The sequence below is a fragment of the Macaca nemestrina genome, chromosome 10, assembly GCF_043159975.1.
Source record: "Macaca nemestrina isolate mMacNem1 chromosome 10, mMacNem.hap1, whole genome shotgun sequence".
Classification (NCBI taxonomy): Eukaryota; Metazoa; Chordata; class Mammalia; order Primates; family Cercopithecidae; genus Macaca; species Macaca nemestrina.
Window position 1 is genome coordinate 28,741,348 of NC_092134.1, and position 24,099 is coordinate 28,765,446.

General features: G+C 45.6%; 1 protein-coding gene across 2 annotated transcripts in view; it reads right to left on the reverse strand.

The window, feature by feature from the left end:
• The window catches only part of LOC105497716 (carbohydrate sulfotransferase 11), a 309,881-nt gene that overhangs the window by 276,187 nt on the left and 9,595 nt on the right, over window positions 1-24,099 (reverse strand). The window lies entirely within an intron of this gene.

Below are 24,099 nucleotides of genomic sequence, written 5' to 3' on the forward strand. Positions count from 1 at the left end.
GTATGCCCCCCTATTCCTTTTAAACATGCTCCTCCCTCAGAAATCATGTTCAGCTGCAACAGGAGCAGGGCAGGAGCCCCGAATTTGGGTCTTCCTACTCCCAGGGAAGTTCTCTTCCCCTCCAGTTGGCTCAGGGGCTCTTTCCAGCTCTGAAATTCTGTGATTCCATGATTCGGTTTGTCCCAGGGAGCGGCCCTGGCAGTGAGACTTTCGTGTGTGGTCATTAAATACTCACCATGGTGAAGCCTGACTGGAAAGTTCCAGAAACACACCCTCTAGACAATCTCACCATCCAGACGCACCAGAAAACGCAGCCCACGTCTGTCAAACTCTCTCATGCATGCATAGGCTGTGAAGCCCAGGATTAAGCTCTGGCTGGTGAACCCCACAGTCCAGCCACACTGTGTCACCAACAGGCAAGAAGCCAGACCCCCAAACAGCTGAAGTCATCATTTCTGAAAGCTGGGAGCACCCCGCTGCATTCCCCGATTCCTGTCCAAACAGCCATTCGACAGAGTGGCCCTCCCATCTAATATTCATTTCTGTGTCATTAAAAAAAAAAATCACACTGACTTGAATACACTTTTTCCCCGTGGATGTGAAGTGAAGCAGGAAGACTGCCCGCGACTGGTATACATCTGCTGGAGAACACAGACTAATGATCATATTTTCCCTAAAGAGAAAAATTTAAAGGTCAAGCAAGAATGACTAGCAGTATGCACTGGAAGTAACCCAGCAAAGTGAAATTCACAGTGCAGGAAGCCCCAAAACAGGGAAGGCTGGGAGGAGAGGGAAGACAAAGATGGGCACACACACAGACACACACGTGCACACAGGTACACACATGCCCACACACACACACACACAGAATGGTGCAATGACTTATGCTCCAGCTTTTAACCAAGCAGGCAGTGCAAAGGCCCAATTCACCTTAGATCACCCTGCTGCCTAACAATGGTGCAGCCGTAATTACAACCCAAGGCACCCCGAAGGGAGGAGGGAGGTGGGTCAGCAGGAAGTCTGTGGTAGGAGGCCTGTTCAGTTTCCACTGTTTCCATTTGCAGCTCAAGCACTCATGATAAGCCCCGCTGATCACAGATGCGTTGTGGTTACGAATGTTAAAGTTGCTTTGGGCTTGAATTCAAGGCTCCCCACAGACCCACTCCTAAGCCTGGCAATGTCAGGGAACATAGACAGGTGCCCGAGTCAGTCTACCTTCTGCAGAGAACGTTTAAACCGATTGTTTCTGCCATTGTCACAACTGCACAGACACTGAACAACCCTGAAGTTGAGCCTGGGTGTCAGATGGCCAGTTCACCCTCTGCGGTGAGCAGAAGGCCAGGAACATCAAGGTTCCCAAAGGCCGTGGATCCTTCTTAGGACCTGCAGCCCCTCCAAGCCCCGCTCCCTGCAGCTGCAGCCCTCCTGACATGGGGACGCATGCCACTCTTCTTGCCCACTATGCACTTTCTAAGATGAAATATAAAGTCTCCAGAGGTGCCCCTGTATATTCTCCACTGAAATCATTTGCTGTCGTGCCTTCATGTTCCAGATTTTTTAGAAGAGTCAACCTTCCAGAGATGTGTTTCTCCAAGCAAGGTCGGAGAACCCCCTGCAGCAGAATCGCCTAGGATGTGTCTGTTAAACAGATTCTGAGGTCCCACGGCTGCATTTTGAGTGAGACTCGGGTGATTTCTAAGCACATGAACCTCTGAGGCCCGCTGTCCTGGAGCAACAATTCCAAAAAGTATTCCCAAGGGTGCTCCAAATTTCTGGGGTAAGTTTTAAAGACACACATTTCTGGACCCCACAGCCTACTACAGTCTGCCCCCACCTCCCTAATTCTGAAACAGACAGTCCAGAGAATTTAACTCCCCAGACGGCACCCGTGTGTGTAAGCCTCTGACACTCGGGCCACATTTCCCAAGGCAAGCAGTCCTCACTCCCTTCCCACCCTTTTCCAATAACCCCCACATCCTTCACATCTTAGCTTCAACGTGGCTTGCTCAGGAGAGAGCCTTCCGTGACCACTACCCCCGTCCCACCTGCCAACACTCATCCTTGCTATGTTCTCTCTTGACACCTGTCCATTTTTGTATAACTTACTGCCATTGTTACTAAATAGGTACCTGTTTAATTGTTTAATATCTGATCCTCCACTAGGGTGGTAACAATCATACATATGTATCACTGACCACTTACAATGTCCCTGGGCTGTGCCAAACACTTACCCTGCATGAGCTCATTAAATGCAGACGTCACCATAACCCTGCGAAGTAGACACTCCTGTATACCCATTTTATAGTGAGAACATTGTAAGTTTGCCAGGTCTGCCTTGCCACCTCCATATCTCAGGTCTGAATAGTATCGCACAGGGTAGGTACTCAGTAACTATTTAATCAATAAATGAAGTGGGACCTCTCTAGTCCCCAAAAAAGATTCTGTGGTTGTGTAAGTTGAAATTCTGGGTTAACTGGGGTTCTTAATGGCAGGACTTCCCAGAGCACTGGATATGTCAATGTGATTGTGAATCGTCATGACGGGGCTGACCCATATGTCATCTCAAGCCAAGGACACCTGTTTCCAGGAACCTGCACACAGTTCTCCAAGCCCAGGCTCTCCCTCCTTGGCAATGACCCACTGAAAGATGATTTGTTTCTGCCACCCCCTCCAGCCACTAACCAGGAGAGGAACCACTAGGTAATGAGTCAGTCTGACCATGATGCCATCTAATCTCATCCCATCTTACACCAGTTCCCAACAATGGCAAAAAGATCTAGATGCAGGTGACTTTGAAACAGCACACCTTGGCAGACAGCAGTAGAAACAAACAGAGACTGTAGAGTCAAGCAGGCCCAGGTTGAGATCCTCCCTGACCCCAGCAGTGGGCCCTCCACTTGCAGAAGAAGCTACAGAGCCTACGTCCCTGCCTTTGCCTCCAGCCTCCTCCACCAGGCCAGCTTCATCAGCAGGTAAGAAGAGCCACAGTCCTCCCCAACCCCAGGCCTCACACCGGTCATTCACCTACTCATCTGTTCCTTTCAGTCACCTAATGAACAAACTCACTAAGGGGGCGTGCCAACGAATAAATACATGTGGAGCTTGTGGAGCAGAATACTGAAGAAGAGACATAAAACAAACTCAGGTACCCCTTACTCTCCAAAAGCAGGAACCAAAGAGATGCAGGTAACATTGGGGAGTTTGTATCTGAACTCTCTTCTCTTATTATCCAAAATCAGCAGGCTGAATGAATCACATCCTGAGGGATTGCTGCATGGACAAATGAAGTGCAATGAAAAAAAAGTCAAAGTGCATGGGGAGGCCGGGCACGGTGGCTCACGCCTGTAATCCCAGCACTTTGGGAGGCCAAGGTGGGCCAATCACCTGAGGTCAGGAGTTCGAGACCAGCTTGGCTAACGTGGCAAAATCCTGTCTCTACCAAAAATACAAAAATTAGCTGGGCATGGTGGCCAGCACCTGTAATCCCAGCTACTCGGGAGGCTGAGGCAGGAGAATCTCTTGAACCCAGGAAGCAGAGGTTGCAGTGAGCCGAGATCACGTCACTGCACTCCAGCCTGGGCAACAGAGCGAGACTCCGTCTCAAAAAAAAAAAAAGAAAAGAAAAAAAAAATGCATGGGGAGAGACTGTAACCAAGGGACCTGCCTTCAGAAACTAGGAAGGCTATATGAGGAAGCAACATAGGACCTGAGGGAAAAGCCCTCCAAACAGAGAGAACGGCAAGTGCAAATGTGTGACATGGCAAGAGCGTGGTGCTTATAAGGCATTGAAAGAAGGCAGAGTGGCACGAGTCCATTTGGGCAGAGGAACAAGGAAGTGAGACCAGGCAGACCTAGGTGAGGCAGGACCTTGAAGTCAGGCTAAGGATTCTGGTTTCTATTCTGGGTGCAATGAGAAGTCATGAAAGGCTGGCCGGGAGTGGTGGCTCATGCCTGTAATCCTAGCACTTTGGGAGGCTGAAGCGGGTAGATCACTTGAGGTCAGGAATTCGAGACCAGCCTGACAAACATGGTAAAACCATGTCTGTACTAAAAATACAAAAATTAGCCAGGCATGGTGATGCGCACCTGTAATCCCAGCTTCTGAAGAGGCTGAGGCAGAATAATTGCTTGAACCTAGGAGGTGGAGGTTACAGTGACCTGAGATCTCACCACTGCACTCCAGCCTGGGTGACAGAACAAGACACCATCTCAAAAAAAAAAAAAAAAAGAAGAGGAGGTCATGAAAGGGTAGGTGTGGCTGTTACTAAATGGATCATTCAACTAAGGGTGTGGAGAATGGATGTGGTTGGAAGGGTGTGGAGAATGGATGTGGTTTGAAGGGTGTGGAGAATGGATGTGGTGTGAAGGTGTGGAGAATGGATGTGGTATGGAGGGTGTGGAGAACAGATGGGGTGGGAAGGGTGTGGAGAATGGATGTGGTGTGAAGGTGTGGAGAATGGATGTAGTGTGAAGGATGTGGAGAATGGATGTAGTGTGAAGGGTGTGGAGAATGGATGGAGTGTGAGGGGTGTGGAGAATGGATGGGGTGGGAAGGGTGTGGAGAATGGATGGGGTGGGAAGGGTATGGAGAATGAATGCGGTGTGAAGCGTGTGGAGAATTGATGGGCTGTGAAGCATGTGGAGAATGGATGGGGTGAGAAGGGTATGGAGAATGGATGGGGTATGGAGAATGGATGGGGTATTAGGGGTGTGGAGAATGGATGGGGTGTGAAGCATGTGGAGAATGGATGGGGTGTGAAGAGTGTGGAGAATGGATGGGTGTTAGGGGTGTGGAGAATGGAGGGGGTGTGAAGCGTGTGGAGAATGGATGGGGTGTGAAGCATGTGGAGAATGGATGTGGTGTGAAGGTGTGGAGAATGGATGTAGTGTGAAGGGTGTGGAGAATGGAGGTAGTGTGAAGGGTGTGGAGAATGGATGGAGTGTGAGGGGTGTGGAGAATGGATGGGGTGGGAAGGGTGTGGAGAATGGATGGGGTGGGAAGGGTATGGAGAATGAATGCGGTGTGAAGCGTGTGGAGAATTGATGGGCTGTGAAGCACGTGGAGAATGGATGGGGTGAGAAGGGTATGGAGAATGGATGGGGTATGGAGAATGGATGGGGTGTTAGGGGTGTGGAGAATGGATGGGGTGTGAAGCATGTGGAGAATGGATGGGATGTGAAGCGTGTGGAGAATGGATGGGTGTTAGGGGTGTGGAGAATGGATGGGGTGTGAAGCGTGTGGAGAATGGATGGGGTGTGAAGCATGTGGAGAATGGATGGGGTGTGAAGCATGTGGAGAATGGATGGGGTGTGAAGCGTGTGGAGAATGGATGGGGTGTTAGGGGTGTGGAGAATGGATGGGGTGTGAAGCGTGTGGAGAATGGATGGGGTGTGAAGCATGTGGAGAATGGATGGGGTGTGAAGCATGTGGAGAATGGATGGGGTGTGAAGTGTGTGGAGACTGGATGGGGTGAGAACAGTGTGAAGAATGGATGGGGTGGGAAGGGTGTGGAGAATGGATGGGGTGAGAAGGGTGTGGAGAATGGATGGGGCGGGAAGCGTGTGGAGAATGGATGGGGTGTGAAGGGTGTGGAGAATGGATGGGGTGAGAAGGGTGTGGAGAATGGATGGGGTGTGAAGCATGTGGAGAACAGATGAGGTGTGAAGCGTGTGGAGAACGAATGGGATGAGAAGCGTGTGGAGAATGGATGGGGTGTGAGGGGTGTGGAGAATGGATGGGGTGGGAAGGGTGTGGAGAATGGATGGGGTGGGAAGGGTGTGGAGAATGGATGGGGTGGGAAGGGTGTGGAGAATGGATGGGGTGAGAAGGTGCGGAGAATGGATGGGGTGTAAGGGGTGTGGAGAATGGATGGGGAGTGAAGCGTATGGAGAATGGATGGGGTGTTAGGGGTGTGGAGAATGGATGGGGTGTGAAGCATGTGGAGAACAGATGAGGTATGAAGCGTGTGGAGAACGAATGGGATGAGAAGCGTGTGGAGAATGGATGGGGTGTGAGGGGTGTGGAGAATGGATGGGGTGTGAGGGGTGTGGAGAATGGATGGGGTGTGAGGGGTGTGGAGAATGGATGGGGTGTGAGGGGTGTGGAGAATGGATGGGGTGTAAAGGGTGTGGAGAATGGATGGGGTGTGAAGCGTGTGGAGAATGGATGGGGTGTGAGGGGTGTGGAGAATGGATGGGGTGTGAAGCATGTGGAGAACAGATGAGGTGTGAAGCATGTGGAGAATGGATGGGGTGTGAGGGGTGTGGAGAATGGATGGGGTGAGAAGGGTGTGGAGAATGGATGGGGTGTGAAGGGTGTGGAGAATGGATGGAGTGTGAAGCGTGTGGAGAATGGATGGGGTGTGAGGGGTGGGGGTGTGGAGAATGGATGGGGTGTGAAGCACGTGGAGAATGGATGGGGTGTGAAGCATGTGGAGAATGGATGGGGTGTGAGGGGTGTGGAGAACGGATGGGGTGAGAAGGGTGTGGAGAATGGATGGGGTGTAAGGGGTGTGGAGAATGGATGGGGAGTGAAGCGTATGGAGAATGGATGGGGTGTTAGGGGTGTGGAGAATGGATGGGGTGTGAAGCATGTGGAGAACAGATGAGGTGTGAAGCGTGTGGAGAATGAATGGGATGAGAAGCGTGTGGAGAATGGATGGGGTGTGAGGGGTGTGGAGAATGGATGGGGTGTGAGGGGTGTGGAGAATGGATGGGGTGTGAGGGGTGTGGAGAATGGATGGGGTGTGAGGGGTGTGGAGAATGGATGGGGTGTGAGGGGTGTGGAGAATGGATGGGGTGTGAGGGGTGTGGAGAATGGATGGGGTGTAAAGGGTGTGGAGAATGGATGGGGTGTGAAGCGTGTGGAGAATGGATAGGGTGAGAAGCAGGTGGAGAATGGATGGGGTGTGAAGCATGTGGAGAATGGATGGGGTGTGAGGGGTGTGGAGAATGGATGGGGTGAGAAGGGTGTGGAGAATGGATGGGGTGTGAAGGGTGTGGAGAATGGATGGGGTGAGAAGTGTGTGGAGAATGGATGGGGTGTGAAGGGTGTGGAGAATGGATGGGGTGTGAAGGGTGTGGAGAATGGATGGGGTGAGAAGCGTGTGGAGAATGGATGGGGTGTGAAGGGTGTGAAGAATGCATGGGGTGTGAGGGGTGTGGAGAATGGATGGGGTGGGAAGCATATGGAGAATGGATGGGGTGAGAAGGGTGTGGAGAATGGATGGGGTGAGAAGGGTGTGGAGAATGGATGGGGTGTGAAGGGTGTGGAGAATGGATGGGGTGAGAAGCATGTGGAGAATGGATGGGGTGTGAGGGGTGTGGAGAATGGATGGGGTGTGAAGCAAGTGGAGAATGGATGGGGTGTGAAGGGTGAGCATGTGAGGATGCAGGAGTCCAGTTGTGCAAAAAGCCCAGGGAAATGTGACAGTGTCTTGGAGCGGTTTAGTGACAGCAGGGACGGAGAGTTGTGGATGAATCTGAGAGAATTTGGAGATATTGCACCAGGAGGCATGTGGGTATCAATGAACTACATGAAAGGATGTCCAAGTTCTTCTTCAGTTGAGCCGAGGTTAGAAACCATGAATCTATCGTGACCCGAATCAGCATTGTTTCAGACAGGATGACTTTCTCCCATGCTGACTCTGGGCCAAGACTATGAGAACCGCCTTCTGTTCCAAAAAGTACACAGAGACTTCCGACATGAAGCCACGAAAAGACAGAAAAAGTGAGGACATTTTTAAGACATTAGAGTCTATCGGGGGGATGCACAGACTCTGGAGTGAGTTAGGCCCGAGCTGAAATCTGCAACCTTGGGTAAGTGGAATGAGTTCTCTGAGCTGCTGTCTTTGTCCATAATGTGAAGGTAACATGTACCTTATGAGGTCATTGTGAGAATTTGAGGCAAATGTGTGTGAAGCTCTGGGCACACACTAGGTCCTCCATAATTGTCAGCTCTTTTTACAATAATTCCTACCTTGCTCAAAGGACCAAAATCTTGTCTCATCGATTTAAGCAAGCAGAACCACGTTGGAGTTCTGTGAGCCCTTCCTCTGTGGGAAAAGCCAAAATGACACTGAGGGTGGGGGAAAGGGAAGGGAGGCAGTGGCCACTTGATCTAGGAAAATGGTGAGCCCACTTGCCTAAGAAATAAAGCCATGTGGATGTGAAGGATGTGCCTGAACTTAAAAGAAGTAAACACCAGCTGCCCATTTGACATGGCCTCCTTTCATTTTTGCGGGGGCTCCCCGTTTGATGTGGCTCTGGGACCCAGCCGGCCCCAGGTGGCAGAGCAGCCTCCACTGGCTCGTAAATACCCAGGGCTACCCCAGATGACACACCGTCTTCAGCAAAGAGAAGGGACGGGGGAAGGCGAAAGGAAGGCAGAAGGTAGTAAGGAATAGGAAAAAAAAAAAAAAAAAAAAGAGCCATACATTCTTTATATCAGCAATGATGTATCCAAAAATAAAATCAAGAAAACAATCCTGGGGAGGCTGAGGTGGGTGGATCATTTGAGGTCATGAGTTTGAAACCAGCCTGGCCAACATGGTGAAACCCCATCTCTACTAAAAAGATAAAAATTAAAAATTAAAAAAATTAGCCAGGCATTGTGGCGGGTTCCTGTAATTCCTGCTACTCGGGAGGCTGAGGCAGGAGAATTGCTTGAACATGGGAGGTGGAGGCTGCAGTGAGCCGAGATCGTGCCATTGTACTCCAGCCTGGGCAACAAGAACAAAACTCTGAAAAAAAAAAAAAAAATGCAAGAGAAAGGAAGGGAGAGACAGAGGGAGAGAGGGAGAGAGGGAGGGCGGGAGAGAGGGAGGGCGGGAGGGAGGGAGGGAGGGAGGGAGGAAGGAAGGAAGGAAGGAAGGAAGGAAGGAAGGAAGGAAGGAAGGAAGGAAGGAAGGAAGGAAGGAAGGAAGAAAGGAAGGAAGGAAAGAAGGAAGGGAGGAAGGAAACAATCCTATTTACAATAACATCAAAAAGATACTCTTTTTTCAAGTCATAGACGAGTAAATACTCTGTTCACTTGGATGAGACATTTAGGTATCAGAAACCCCAAAGCCCTTTCCAAAGATGCCTTCCCTTTCTTGGCCAATCTTTGCCATTTCTGATATCGTTGCCCCCATCATCACGTGCGAGAATCCATGACCGCTCCCTATAGAAGGAAGCCACGAGCTGGAACAGTGGCCTCAGGTGCCTGCAGCCAGGTTTAGTTTTTGAAACCATGTCTTTCAGTGACTTAAAAAACCTGGGTCAAATTCTAAAAATTGTAAAGTCTGACAGTAGATTATGTTTGTAAGGGTAACTTATTCCAGCACACCCAGCTGGGAAGGTCAATACAAGGAAGCAACATTAAACAGGACCTGAAGGAAAAGCACTCCAAGCACAGGGAATGGCACGTGCAAAATTCATGACATGGCAAGAGCGTGTAAGGCACTGAAAGAAGGCAGAGTGGTGCAAGTCCAGCTGGGCAGGGGAACAAGGAAGTGGGACCAGGCAGGCCTCGGTGAGGTGGGACCTTGAGATCAGGCGAAGGATTTGGGTTTCTCTTCGGGGTAAAATGAGAAGTCATGAAAGGCTGTACCTTTGCAATGTTACCGCAGAGCAGAAAGGCAGCTCTCTTCCCATTTCATAGCTGAAAAGTACGGCACAGAGAGGTTAAGTGACCTCTGCTGAGTCACATCCCGGCACAGGGGCGAAGCTAAGAAGCCACATCCCCTGACTCCAACTGGAAAGAATCCCTGCTGGGTCAAGGCAAGAAATGTGTTCCTTCAGACTGCAGTAATTTCCCAGGGCTGCTATAACAAAGTGCCACAAACTTGGTGGCTTAATACAATAGAAATGTATTCCTTCATGGTTCTGGAGACCACAAGTCCAAAATCAAGATGTTGGCAGACCCATGCCCTCTCTGAGGCCTCTAGAGAAGGATCCTTTCTTGTTTCTTCCAGCTTCTGGTGGCTCCTGACATTCCTTGGCTCGTGGGAGCATCACTCCAGACTCTGCCTCCATTATCACATGGTCTTATGTGTGTTTCTGTGCCTCTTCTCCTCTTATAATAAGGACACTAGTCATACTGGATTAAGGGCACACTGTCCTTTAATATGACTTCTTTTTTTTTTTTTTCTTTTTGAGACAAGAGTCTTGCTCTGTAGCCCAGGCTGTGGTGCAGTGGCATGATCTTGGCTCACTGCAAACTCTGCCTCCCGGGTTCAAGCAATTCTCCTGCCTCAGCCTCCTGAGTAGCTGGGATTACAGGCACCCGCCACCACGCCCGGCTAATTTTTTGTGTTCTTTACTAGAGACAGAGTTTCACCATCCTGGCCAGGCTGGTCTCAAACTCCTGACCTCGTGATCCACCTGCCTTGGCCTCCCAAAGTGCTGGAATTACAGGCAGGAGCCACTGCACCCAGCTGACTTCGTCTTAACTAACTATACCTGCAATGCCCCTATTTCCAAGTCAAGTCACATTCTGAGGTTCCAGGAAGGACATGAATTTGAGGGGGACACTATCAACTCAGCGCACTGACTGAGCAGATGTTTATGAAATATAGGCCCGAATTCAATAAGGGCTGAGAGCACTGACCAACTAAAGTATAGAACCTTTTGCAGCAGAACTCTTGGTTGACCCCCAATATCCATTCACTGTCTTCCTTTAGAATAAAGTAAACACAAGTTTCTTTTACATGACCACGCAGAACAAAGACTACCTTTCCCAGCCTCCCCTGCAGACAGAAATGGCTGGAGCTAAGTGAGATTTAAGCAAAAGTGATGGATCCAAGGGGAATGCCCTCGCCGGACCTCTCTCCCTCTCCCCACTGGCAGGAGGGCGGACATGGTGGTGAGCCATCTTCAACAAGTGGCATGCTTACATGAGAAAAATATGTTCTGCGGCTTCTTCAAGCCATAGGAACACATTTGTCTTCTAGCAACAGGAGGTAAACAGAATCAAAAGTTCATGTAGCCATTTTCAGTCCAAACAGGTTTTCCTAGTGGCAAAAACCTCCAAATATACTACCTGCTACCTAAGAATGCAAGACTTTTTTAAAGCTTATTATATATTTTTTACCTCTTGCCTCTCTTGGTTCTGTTATTCATCAGAAAAACAAGATCCGATACCTATCTTGGATAACAGCATCTTCAGTTTTCTTTGAGAACCACCCTCTCCCACTCCCAGCCTTACTCTCAAACTGGGCATGTGATCACAGCCACACCAATGAGATTTGCTCACTCAACACATCTTTATTGAACACTTGCTGTAAGACAGGCACCGTTGTAGGAGCTGGGGATGACAGTAAACAAAATATAAAAATCCCTGCCCTTAAGAACTTTACATTCCAGGGCTTTTGTGGAAACTGCTGGAAAAAAGAAGTACCCTCTCTTTCTACTGGGACTGCCCAAAGGCTGGGATGGAGGCCGGAACCACCGGCAGCCATCTTGCCACCATGAGGAGACAGACACAGCACGAACAATCACATCCTAGGGTGCTTGGACTCTGCCACACTGAGTTTGGCTCAGTTTCCTGAGCCAAAAAAAAAAGGGGGGGCACTTTTTTTTGCTTAAACCAATTTTAATTAGGTTGGGAAAGGAAGGAGTTGCATCCAATTCCTACCAATACCTTAAGAGTCCCTCAGAAAGATATCTGAGGCAAGTTTGGAAATGCCAAGTAAAGACAGGTGACTCTTTTGAAAATGGCTTTTCCTTGGGCATGCCTTGGAAATGCACTGTTTAAAGGCTCCTACCATGTTATCATTTCCAGTTTTAAAAACCTCCTTTTCAATAACTCCCTAGAATGAAGGCACCAGTTCACTGCCTCTTCCACTATGCGTTAAGAACTAAACCATGTCATCACATCCCCCAAAATGACCAGAGACTAGATGGTTCCAATCACCTCCTGAAAGTCTTGAAATTGCCTGCTGCTGCCGCCGATGGCCACAGGGAACACCACTCTTATTTCCCAAAAGGCCAAATCCCACCGGTTTTCCTCAAGCTAGTGACTGTGTCCCAACATTTCTGATCATTGCTTTCCTTCCCAGGCAAGCACCTCCATGCTCTGGGGCCCCGTGAATACTTAGCTGTTAACAGGAACAGCCTGAACTAGACTTACAGATAACCGAAGCTAATTGACCACATCCTACTTAACAGGAAACCTAATAGACAGCTATTTTAGACTTATTCTCACTTCCCCTCATCTGCTTCCACCTCAGCACTCTGTTGCTGGGAAGTCAGGGTGTACATAAAAGAGACTATGGGGAAGGGGTCAGTGGAGGCTCCAGAGTGCAGATATAAAAAGGCTTAGGGACGTGGACCTGGTGGAAGAGAGGTGCTGGCACTGCATTCGCATGGCAAACGTCGCATTTTTACTCACAGTGTATTTTGGGGTCATCTGGTATGGGCTAGTAGAAATCATTTTTTAATGTTTAAGAAATGAAAATAATAAAATTAAAATATACCCAGGCCTTCCTTCCTTCTGGAGAGATAAGTAACAGAAACATTACACAGGAAGCTCCATCTGCCGTGTGTGTGTGTGTGTGTGTGTGTGTGTGTGTGTGTGTGTGTGTGTGTGTGTTAACTATCAGCAATGTCTTTCACTTTTGCGAGAGGAAAGATACAGTTTGCGTTATGGGTTTGGTTTAGTTTTTCTCTCCCTGTCTCCCACCCCCACTTCCTGTTAGGGGGGTTGTTTCCCAAACTTGAGAGCACCATTAACACAGAGCTCCCTGAAGAGGCTTCATTCTCAGGATGCTGCCAGCCATCGCCCTTCTAAGAGTCACAGGAGCCACGTGAAGAGCTCTTAGGCTTTCTCACTAAATGAACTTCCTCGTAACTGAATTCCTTTCTCCCATCAGTTGAGGACCATTGAGTACACAATGTTTCCTAGAGCTATCATTGTGTCTTCCCAACTGTAGAGCGATTGTCCCTTTTCCTTTCAGCTCAAGGATCGTTCCTTGTCTTCATCCATTTGGACCGCTGTATCAAAATATCTTGCACTAGGTGGCTTGTAAACTACAGAAATTTATTGCTCACAGTTCTGGAGGCTGGAAAGTCCAAGATCAAGGCACTGGCAGATTTGGTGTCTGCAGAGGCCCCACTTCCTGGTTCTCACTGTGTCCTCCCACGGCACAAGGGGTAAGGGTCTCTCTGGGGTATCTTTTATAAGGGCACTAATCCCATTCATGAGGGCTCCCTCATGACCTAATCACGTCCCAAAGACCACCACCTTCTAAGGGCCTCATACTGGGGAGTAGGTTTCAACCTATAAATTAGGGAGAGAGGCAACATTCAGATAATAGGGTTTCTCCATATGTTTTTCCTCCTCAATCACAAAAAGAAATTTTCCTCACAGATGCTAGCCCACGCTTTGCAGAGAGAAGTTCTCATTAGAGCACTTTGAGTCAGATGAGCCAGGGCATCCCAGCTCCACCGATAACTCGCTGTGTTACCTTAAGTTAATTACAAAACTTCTCTGAGTCCCACCTAAAAATGAGGATAAGGCCAGTCCTCCTCGCCAGGCTGTGGAGAAGACTAATGATTTAACACCTGTAACGGGTACCTAGTGAGTAGCAGTGAAAATGTATCTTTTCATTTAACTTGAATCCTAAGGATGATCTATTATAGGACTCTTGGACAGGCACTGAGGGTATGGAGGTGGATTTACAGCAAGCTACTTGTCCATTCATGAATCTCCCTATCCCTGGAAACCCATTAATAAAATACTTTGTGACATCTGAAGAAAGTTCTGTTCTCTTCCCAGATATCAAGTGAAACCTCTCCTTACCTTCCTTGGCTCATTCATTCAGACATGCAAGCATGTATTCAACAAACATTTATTTTATTACAAGTCTGTCATACGCCAGGGACTGGGGACACAGTTTGTGGCCTCCAGAAGCCTATAATCTAGTGTGGACCAAAAACTCAATGAAAGCATGAATGTTGAGATACAGGAAGGCTTCATCAGGAATCTGGATGGCAGCTTAATCAAAGGAGCTGAGATATAGTAAGATGGACATTTTCACACACTACTGGTTGGAGCATCAATAGATACAATCTTCTAGAAAATGATTTGGCTACACTTATCAAGAGCCTTCAAAGGTTTATAACCTGTGAATTCCCCCTCTGAAATTTTATTTGAAAGAGACATTAAGAAACTCAGACAAAAGTTTAGTTTACAAAAACAAAAAAAAAAATGGCATTTTTTAAAAGGAGAAATCTTTTTCAAAAATGTTCAACAAAGGAGAATGGCAAAATGAAAATACATCCATCTGATGGAATATTACAGTGCTGTCAGAGACAACTGAATGACATGAGAAAATGCCCATGATTCGGTGCTACATGGGAAAAGCAAAATACACTATAATATAAGCCTGATGATTTCATCTTCGTAAATATATATACACATATATATTACATATTTTACATATATGTGTATATATTATATATGTGTATATTATAATACATATTATGTCACGTGTGTATACTATATTATGTATATTGCATATATGTGTGATATATGCTATTATATATAACATATGTAATGTATGTTATATACACGTATTTATATATTATAATATATACATATATGTAAGTATGTTACAAGTATTACATATATGTATATATTTGTAAATATATATTATATACATTTACAATTATATATTAGGGATAACTTTTTAAAATATATCTTTGTAAATATATTTTATATATATATATGGGACCTACTTCTAAAAAAAGTTATATATATATACACATATATGGAACCTACTTTCAAAAAAATTCATCCCTAATCCCTGCTACCCAGGAAAAATCTCTTGACCTTCTGGTCTATTTTTCCATGGATATATATAAATAAATATATATATATGCATATATATGGCAGGGATTGGGGTGACTTTTTTTGGAAGTAAGTCTCTTTTTTCAAAATTCTCTATAATACACTTGAATTAATTTCATAATCAGAAATATATATATATATAAAAAATACTGCTTTACTCTGAGGCATCATGGGGCAGGGGAGGGAGATGATGGTAAAGGAGCCAGTGGGGCCACCAACCTTGCCCCTTGATAAATTTTATGCCAAGAACATGAGCTCTATTAAGATAGGGATCATTGTCTGTTTTGTCCCCTGCTGTTTCCCTAGCACAGGAACAGTCCTGGCACAAACGGCAGCCATTCAACAAATGCTTGTTAAATAACTGAACAAATGACCAGAGCCCAGCTCAAATATTCCTTCTTCTGTCAAGTTCCCTGACCTCCCTAAACTAATTACTCCTTTTTTTTCCCTAGCCGCCCATAGCCATTATTATAAAGCATTACAGCTAACAATTACGGGTCTGTCACCACTTGCTAAATTGCAAGTTATTTGCAGGCAGGAACTAAGTCTTACTTAGATTTGTCTCTTTAGTCAGATAAATATTTGGTCGATAAATGTTTGAGTGCTGGATGAAGGGGTGGACAGATGTCAGACTGTTCATACTGCATGAACAGTAATTATTCATTTTAATTATGATTTAACCCTCATGTAAATGTGTATTGATTTTGAGAACTGCTAATAGCATCAGCTCTGAGTCGGGAAGAGACCTTAGAAATAGTCTAAGTAGTCAACTGCAAAATTGTTGGTTTTGGCCCTGAAGTACTTTATTCTAACAAAATTTTATTGAGAACCCCAAAATATGAAACAGATAAGCAAGGAACCACTCTGATTGGGGTGGGGTTTACTGGGACCCCCTAGCCCCCTCCAAGGACCTACCCCTATGCTTGGGCTTAAAGGAGTAGTTTGAAAACTGCCAACATCTATATTTGTTAGTAACACATGTGGGGTCCCCAAAAGCGGGTAGAAGAAGCCGGTCAAGAACCCAAGATCCCTGATGCCCCACCCAATGCCTACCCAATGCCCTTTCTACTTTGTTGGAGTTTTATAACAGATCGAACACTCAGCAATGACCTCTGTGTTCCTAATCCATTCCTTGTTTATTTCCTATGAAAATAAAAAAGGAATGTTGCTGTGACTTTCTAATGACAACATCCTGCACATCCCTCAAATCTCATTTGCAGGAAGACACTTACTATCAGCCCTGGATTTATTTTTTAAAATCTCATTTTGCTTTTACAGTCACAGGAAACAAAGTCAGCATAAGCCTTGAAAGAATTCTCTGCAGAGTCCCAAGAAAGAGCCCTGAGCCACTCCCCTCCTAAATGCAATGGATTATCCTAAAGTGAGCAAGGCCACTATTCCTAGTTAATATTTTTAAGCACGTAATTGTCATTCGGATGATGGCTCACACTCTCGCAACAAAAGCTGTTTTATTACAATTAACTAAAAGATTGCCTGTTCAGTTACTGATCTCAAACCTGCACTTCCATTTTTGAACAGCAAAATTATACAGAAAACCCTACATATAATGAAACCTTGGCTCTTAAAGGATTTCACTATCTAATTCTTCCAATTGCAAAATAATCTCCATTCCAATACCTTTGCATAGGCTTCCAATAATAAGTACTACCTCAATTAGACCTTCAAATCCCTAATCCCTAAATCGTTATAAGTTTGCAAGCATAAATCCAGAAACCCTTTTAGCTTGCCTATCCACGTGCCCCCTTTAAAACACGCTGCATATCTGTGATTACATTATATTACTTTCTTTTTCAATTAAGCCTTTGGAAGAGCTCTCCCTGTCGTGATGGTGGTGTTGGTGGTGGTGGTGGTGGTGGTGGTGGTGGTGGTGGTGGTGGTGGTGGTGGTGGTGGTGATGTTTGAACGGAAAATAAAGGGGATCAAAGGTGGTGAGATGCCCCTATGAGAAAACCAGCTCTCGATTATTCATCAACAGGCGTCAAGTGCTACAGTCTCACAGAGAAAATACAGGCAGCCCTCAGCTTTGTACCAAGCACAATGGCCCCCAGAAGTGATTGTGAAAGCCACAGAGAGATGCCTTTTCATAGAGTGTATGAGCTCTACAATAGCCCCATGCCCTCTCCCACAGCCCAGGAAGGGGAGCCTAAAAAAGAGGCAGCCTTTTGATTTAAAGAGGACACAGGGCAGCATCTTTCAGGGAGACAATGCACTCAGACCCCACATACAGTGCACTTGGGTCTGACATCCAGGAGGAAGCAGCAGACTTTGTTCTCCATCCTTCACTGCTCATCTCTAGGGCAGCCCAACAGCTGCAGCCTGACCCGGATACACCCACGAGCTCCCACTGAAGCAAGAAACTCTCTTCCCTGGGACGATTTACACACTTTCCCTTTCTCCCACCACTGCTTCCAGGGCCCTCTGAGGGTGAAGCTAGGGCACCATTAGCAACTGAGAGACTGAAATTTAACCCCCATGTCCTATAATTTTGGCCCAAGCAACGCAAAACAGAGGAGTTTCAAATCCCACTACAGAATGCTTTTAAGCTCTTTCTTACTTTGCACTTTAGTTGTTCATGAACAATCTTCTTGCCTCCCATTAAATGACGGTAATAGAAACGATTTCCAAATGGCCCCGAGTTCATTTTGAGAAAGTGAGTTTGAAACTACTGCCTTTCTAATGAAACAAGAGAGTTTAAATGCAGCTTAAATTTCATCATCTGAAAAACAGGAGTCACTAAACCTGTGGCTCCCTGGTCCCAAGAATAAAACTCAAACTTTAGAGCATTCAGAGCCATCCAGGTTCACCTCTCCACCCTTGGGCTCCTGTATTCCCAGACATCACTCTCCTCACTGGTCTGGCAGACGTCCTCACCTAGAATGTCTTTCCTCCCCCTTCCCAGATTCCGCTAGCAAATTTCTACTCATCCTTCAGAGCCCAGTGCAAACCTCGACTTTCCCTGGGAGACTTCCTTCCACCACCACCACCACGACCACCACCATCCCCAGCACCACCAAAATCAATCACCCTCCTCTCCCTTTCCTTCACAGTTTGTCTCCCTTTGTAACAGCAATCGCATCTGGCCCCATAAGACAGTAAAGTATGTGTGTTTACATCCACCCTAATAGAATGAATATTCTTTGGGCCAGACTTTGCAGCTAAACGTTGGTATTAGAACCACACGAAACAAAATTTAAGCAATTCCCCAAATCCTTCTGAGTCTCCACTGCCTCATCTGTAGAATGGAGCTAGTAACAGTTGCTCTTGCTACATGGCAGACTGTGTTAAGATCTCAATAGCACAATCAAGCTTCAGATAACGACTGATTAACTAGAAGACTTTGAAGATACCTTAGAGGCCTGAAATGACTTTAGGGATGTGTGTGTGTGTGTGTGTGTGTGTGTGTGTGTGTGTGTGTATAACTTTGCAGCCAATATCTTGTACTTAACATGTTGAGCCTTAAGATAATCAATATTATTCCCAAAGGGTATAGCTAAAACCCAGGAAAGACAACATCCCCTTAAGAAAATGGAAGGGGCGGGCACAATGGCTCATGCCTGTACTCCCAATACTTTAGGAGGCTGAGGCAAGATCGCTTGAGCTCAGGCATTTGAGACCCACCTGGGCAACATAACTAGATCCTGTCTCTACAAAAAAAAAAAAAAAAATCAAAAATTAGCCCAGTATGATGGTGCACACCTGCAGTCCCAGCTACTTGGGAGGCTAAGGTGGCAGAATTGCTTGAGCCCAGGTCATAGCTGCAGTGAACCATGATCACGCCACTGCATTCCAGTCTGGGTGACAGTCTTGCTCTGTCACCATAAATTTTTTTTTTAATTAGGGTGAGGGGAGACAAAAAAAAAGCCCTAGTTTAGTGTAGAAAAGGTTCTCTAATACTTTAGAGCTACACTATCCATTACAGTAGCCCTAGTCACATGTGGCTAGTAAGCATTTGAAATCCAGCTAATCTGAATGTAGATGTCCTGTAAAAATACACATTGGATTTCTGGAGACTTAGTACCAAAACTCTGTAAAATATTGCAATGAGTTTTAATATTGAGTACTTGTTGGAATATTTCAGATATTAATCTCACCTGTTTCTTTTTACTTTTTTCAATGTAAAAATGGCTACCAGAAGATTTAGTTTTGTGTGCAGTAGCAGTGTGTTTCCACTGGACAGTGCTGCTCTACAAAAGTCTTGTCTCAGACACTCCCATTGCAAACCAAATTAGCAGATCCCTTCCTGGGACACATTTAATTACCTTTGTGGTTACAGTGATGCAATTCCTACAACTTTGACAGTTGTTCACTTTTTGGCTGTTCACATTTAACCACGGTATAAAAGGGGTTGTTCTTGGCTCTCTTAAGTGACAGCTCACCATAGAATCAAAATGAAAATCAAATCACCATAGAATCAAAATGAAAATCAAACCCACCATCCCAAAAAGGGGGATTTTCTTCTTAGTGACCAATTACCATCAGTGTATTCCTTCTTTTAGCAAAGTGTTACTGAGTGACCAGGATCTATTGCAGATGTCGGGATATTGTGCTAAACAAGACATGCCCCTTCCCTGAAGGAGTCAATTATCAGAATGAGTAATATTAGAGATGTACGCACACAAAGTACCACAGGGACGAAAGGAAGGACATCCTTCCCCTCATTCTGACCAAGAGGGGATGGATGGTAATACAAGAGGTAATACATGAACTAGACTTCGACCCAAGGTCACATCCAAGTTGAAGAAAGACATGAGCATCATCTAAACACAGATGATACCCCAAGAGGGGATGAGGTCACCAGAGATAGAGTGTAGGGTAAGAAGAGAAGGGGCTATCACTGAATGTCCCACTTACTGAGTCTACAGCTGAGCTTAAGGCCTTTATGAAATAATTACTTCTTGATCTAATTATCTGAAACCAAGAACATGGAGACGGGAATACTGGTGAGGTGAAGAGTACAGTGTTTGCTGTCAGTTAGACCTGAGCCAGGCTCCTGTTCCAGCTTTCCAATTAGGCAGGCTCCATCACCTCTCTAAGCCTCAGTTTCCTCACCTGTATAATGGGATTGGTAAATGCGCATCTCACAAGGCTGTGGTGGGGATTAAATAGGATGGATAATCCAAACACAGCAGCTGACACACTGTCTGATGCAGAGCAAGTATTTGGTAAGTGATCACTATTGTTACTGTTTTTTTTCATAAAGCATCAGAAACATTTTTAATCAAATAAGGGTTTGGTATGGTTTGACTGTGCCCCCATCCAAATCTCACCTTGAATTGTAATAATCCCCACGTGTCAAGGGCAGGACCAAGTGGAGTTAATTGGATCATGGGGGTGGTTTCCCCCATGCTGTTCTCATGATAGTGAGTGAGTCTCATGAGATCTGATGGCTTTATCAGTGTCTGGCATCTCCCCTGCTTGCACGCATTCTCTCTCCTGCTGCCCTGTGAAGAGGTGCCTTCCACCATGATTGTAAGTTTCCTGAGGCCTCCCCAGCCGTGCAGAACTGTGAGTCAATTAAACCTCTTTCCTTTATAAATTACCCAGTCACAGGTATTTCTTCACAGCGGCGTGAGAACAGACTAATAGAGGGTTTCCCGACTATTGATATTTTGAGCTAGCCTGTTCTTTGTTGCGGGGAAGTCTATCCTATCCATTGTAGGATGTCTAACAGCATCCCTGGCCTCCACTCACTAAATGCCAGTAGCACACCTTCCCCAGTATTAATGACAACCCAAAATGTCTCCAGACATTGCCACCTGTCACCTGTGGAGGAAGAAGGAGGTCCCAAACCAGTTGCAAACAAATAGTCTAAATCAATGATTAGGTGGAATGGAAAGAAGTCTGGGTGCTTAAAAAGATAAAAACTTTTTCAACTTGTAAAGAAATGTGAGCCCTGACAAATACACTCCCCTTCCTCTATGATAACTCCCCAGCCTAACAGGGACTATTTCAAATGTGAGCCTGGCCTCAGGTCGAAGAATGCTGGGCCTATCCCAGATCAGGGTGATGGAGTCTTTGAACTGAATTTTAGGACCTGGTCTGGTGAAGAAGGGTGGAAATAGATCTGTGCCCCAGCTACAAACCCAGCCACAGAGCAAGCTCCATGTTTAACTGTTTAACTGTTTAACTGCAGTTAAACAGTGGGAAGGCCTGACCCCTATACCGGAGGAACCCTAAAGTCCTCCTCAGCACAGAACAGGCCCAATGTGGAGACACAGGGCCAATCGATGCTGTCCTGTGCAATGAGCCATGCTAACCCAGCCAACAACTGCTCACATACGGGCTGCCATGCTACCACTGTTACTTTTCTGAAATGACTGCTTTTCATCCTCCTCGAAGTTCAGCTTCAGAAATGGCATTGACCAGTGCCTGTGTTATTTCCCAAGTGTCACTTGTTAAAGCCAATGGGAACCCGAGGAATAATTAAGTGCATAATTGGGAGGAAATGCTCTGGTCACTGCATTCAGCAAGAAAACACAAGGCTGATTCCTCACCAAATATAAACTCTGCTTTGCAAACTGCTACACAGTTTTGGCCTTGGCAGAGGGTATGCCTGTTAGCACGGCAGAGAGAGAGTGAGCACATACAGAGAGAAGATATTCACAGGAGTCTCATTCTTATAGATGTTAGATCCTTTCAGTAAATCTTACAGTGTAGGACACACAGGTTAAAAGGATAAAAACTTGCTCAGGTTTCAAACAGAATGAAATACAACAGCATCATGTTGACATCGAGATTCACATCCTTGAACGAGGAACCACACAGGTCATTTATCGTAACAACAATATATTTATACTGCTTTTACACTCATTTTTTCTTTTTTTATTTAATTTTAAGTTCCAGGATACATGTGCAGGACACGCAGTTTTGTTGCATAGGTTTACATCCATTTCCAAAGCAGTTTCACATCTAACTTCTCATTTAATCTTTGCCACCACCACCACCCATAAGAGAGGTGATATTACTACCTTCACTTGGCAAACGAGGGGACCAAATCTCTTGTCTGTGACTTTCACTCAGTCACTCATTCAATCAATTATTAAGCCCCTGCACTTGCCAGGCACTTGCCCAAGTCATGGGATGCAGCCAAGTACTACGCCAGATGCTGTTTACACACAGAGTCTTGAGCTCTTTCTCAAGGAGGGGCATTAGTGGCATTTGGACAGAATGATTCGTTGATGGGCAGAAAGGTCCCACCCTTCGCAGAATGTCTATCACTAAATTGCAATCGTTCTCACCAATCTTTGGGGTGGACGGGAAGACTAATGCCCAAATGAGAGCCCTCCCAGCTGTTCAGAGCAGCAGATATGAAGTCATACAGCCGGGTATGGTTCTTACTCCATCCACGCCTCTCCTGGGGATCTCAGACAAGGGATAATGCTCTATGCTTCAGTTTCCCCCCTTGTAAAATGGTGGTAATTACAGCGTATACATATAAGAGTCCTGTGGGAGAGTAATCTATATTCAATACCTGACCCAAGTTGGCCTTTGGTAAATAATATCCGATAAATATCTTTATTATTTCATCGGCTCATCTCCCATCTACCTCATCTCCTTCAATCTTTAAAGCCACCTTTTCAGAGAGAACTTCCCTGACAACCCTATTTAAAACTTCAATCTCCCCACCACTGCCACTTCACATCCCCCTTCCTTGCTTCCGCACCCCCCCTGTAGCATTTGTCACCTTCAAACATACTCTTTAATTTAATATGCTTTTGTTATTGTGTCTCCCCCACTATGATGTATGTTCCATGAGGACATGGATTTTCAACTGTTTGATTCACACCTAGAACAGAGCCTAACTCTTAGTAAGCATTTAACAAAAATATCTTGAATGATGTCAAATGGATATAGGGAACAGCCAAATCCTAAAAGCTGGTGTCTAGACTCCAAATTCTGTGCTCTTTTCACTATAATGAGTGACCATATGCAATGATATTAAAGGTAAAATATGACAACCGTTAAGAAATGTTAAGTGCCCTGTTACAACACTACCTTAGAGGGGCCTCTGTGGTTTCCCTCTTCTGAGATTCTTTGAAGTTAACAGTTTCTAACAGAAACCCAGCCACCAGCTTATTTCACTTGAGTTGCCTTTGTGAGTTTTTTCTCCCAAGGCATTTAAGATAACCACTCATGCCAGAGAATGATAAGGACTGAAACACTTCCATTACCAGGTTTCTTTGTCTCGATCCATATCGACCTGAGACAGAACCCAATTCCTGGTGATGCTGGAAGTATCAGCCCTCCCCATACTGCTTATCTAAAGCCAAACTAAGCCTCCACCACTGCCAGAACTGGCACTAGGTTAACATGGGACTTTTACCCAGGGTTGACAACGGCAGGTCTGACAATAACCAATGACATTCAAGGCAGGTCTAGTCCTGGGGTTCCAAAATCCTAGTGGACATTGTGCCACAAAAGGGGTCTGGGAAGGAAACATCAGACTTTGCATTTTTTGTTCATCTAAACACCAGACCTTCCATTTTCAGTTACCCTAAAAAAAAAGTAACTATATCAAGAATACAAATGGCCACAAACAACCCACCTAACCTGTCATATCAAATTACATGTCACTTACGAAACTCAGGCAGGTATCTTCAACCACAAAATGAACTGGAGTGACCACCTCAATAATTCCACCCTTCTCAGCATACTTCAATGAATAACCATTTACAACTGAATCATAAGTAAATTTACAGATTGTATTATCTACTTTTAACTATCCTATTCCTCACAAAATAGAACTGAGGCCTAAAGAGATCCCAGCCAAGAAACCACAACTTAGAGATAATTGTCACAATCCAGGCACACAAGAAATGGCATTCCTCTCTCTTAAGTACTAGCTCTCCATCGTATCTTTGTGAACAACGTTACAAGGTCAAAAGGATGAAAGAATGAGAATTGATAAAGAGTCAGCCAACAGAATTATCCAACAGATAATGTCATATGTATTTACAGTCACTAGTCAGAAAGGATCCTATCCTAGATATGTAGATAATGGTAGAAATATTCAGAAATTATTTATAAACAAAATATATTGAGGGATGGCTGCTCAAATATGTTTTACCAATAGGGTGCAGTGAGTATTGTGATTATTTGCTCATCATTCATTTTACGCTCCTTCTAGAAAGCTTTCTAGCCTGCAGAGGCTGGTAATTGAAAAGTTGTATTTCCCAGGCTTCTTTGAAGCTAAGGTTCTAGATGTGAATTTGGCTCCCCCCAAACAGAAGCACTCACTTGAGATTTAG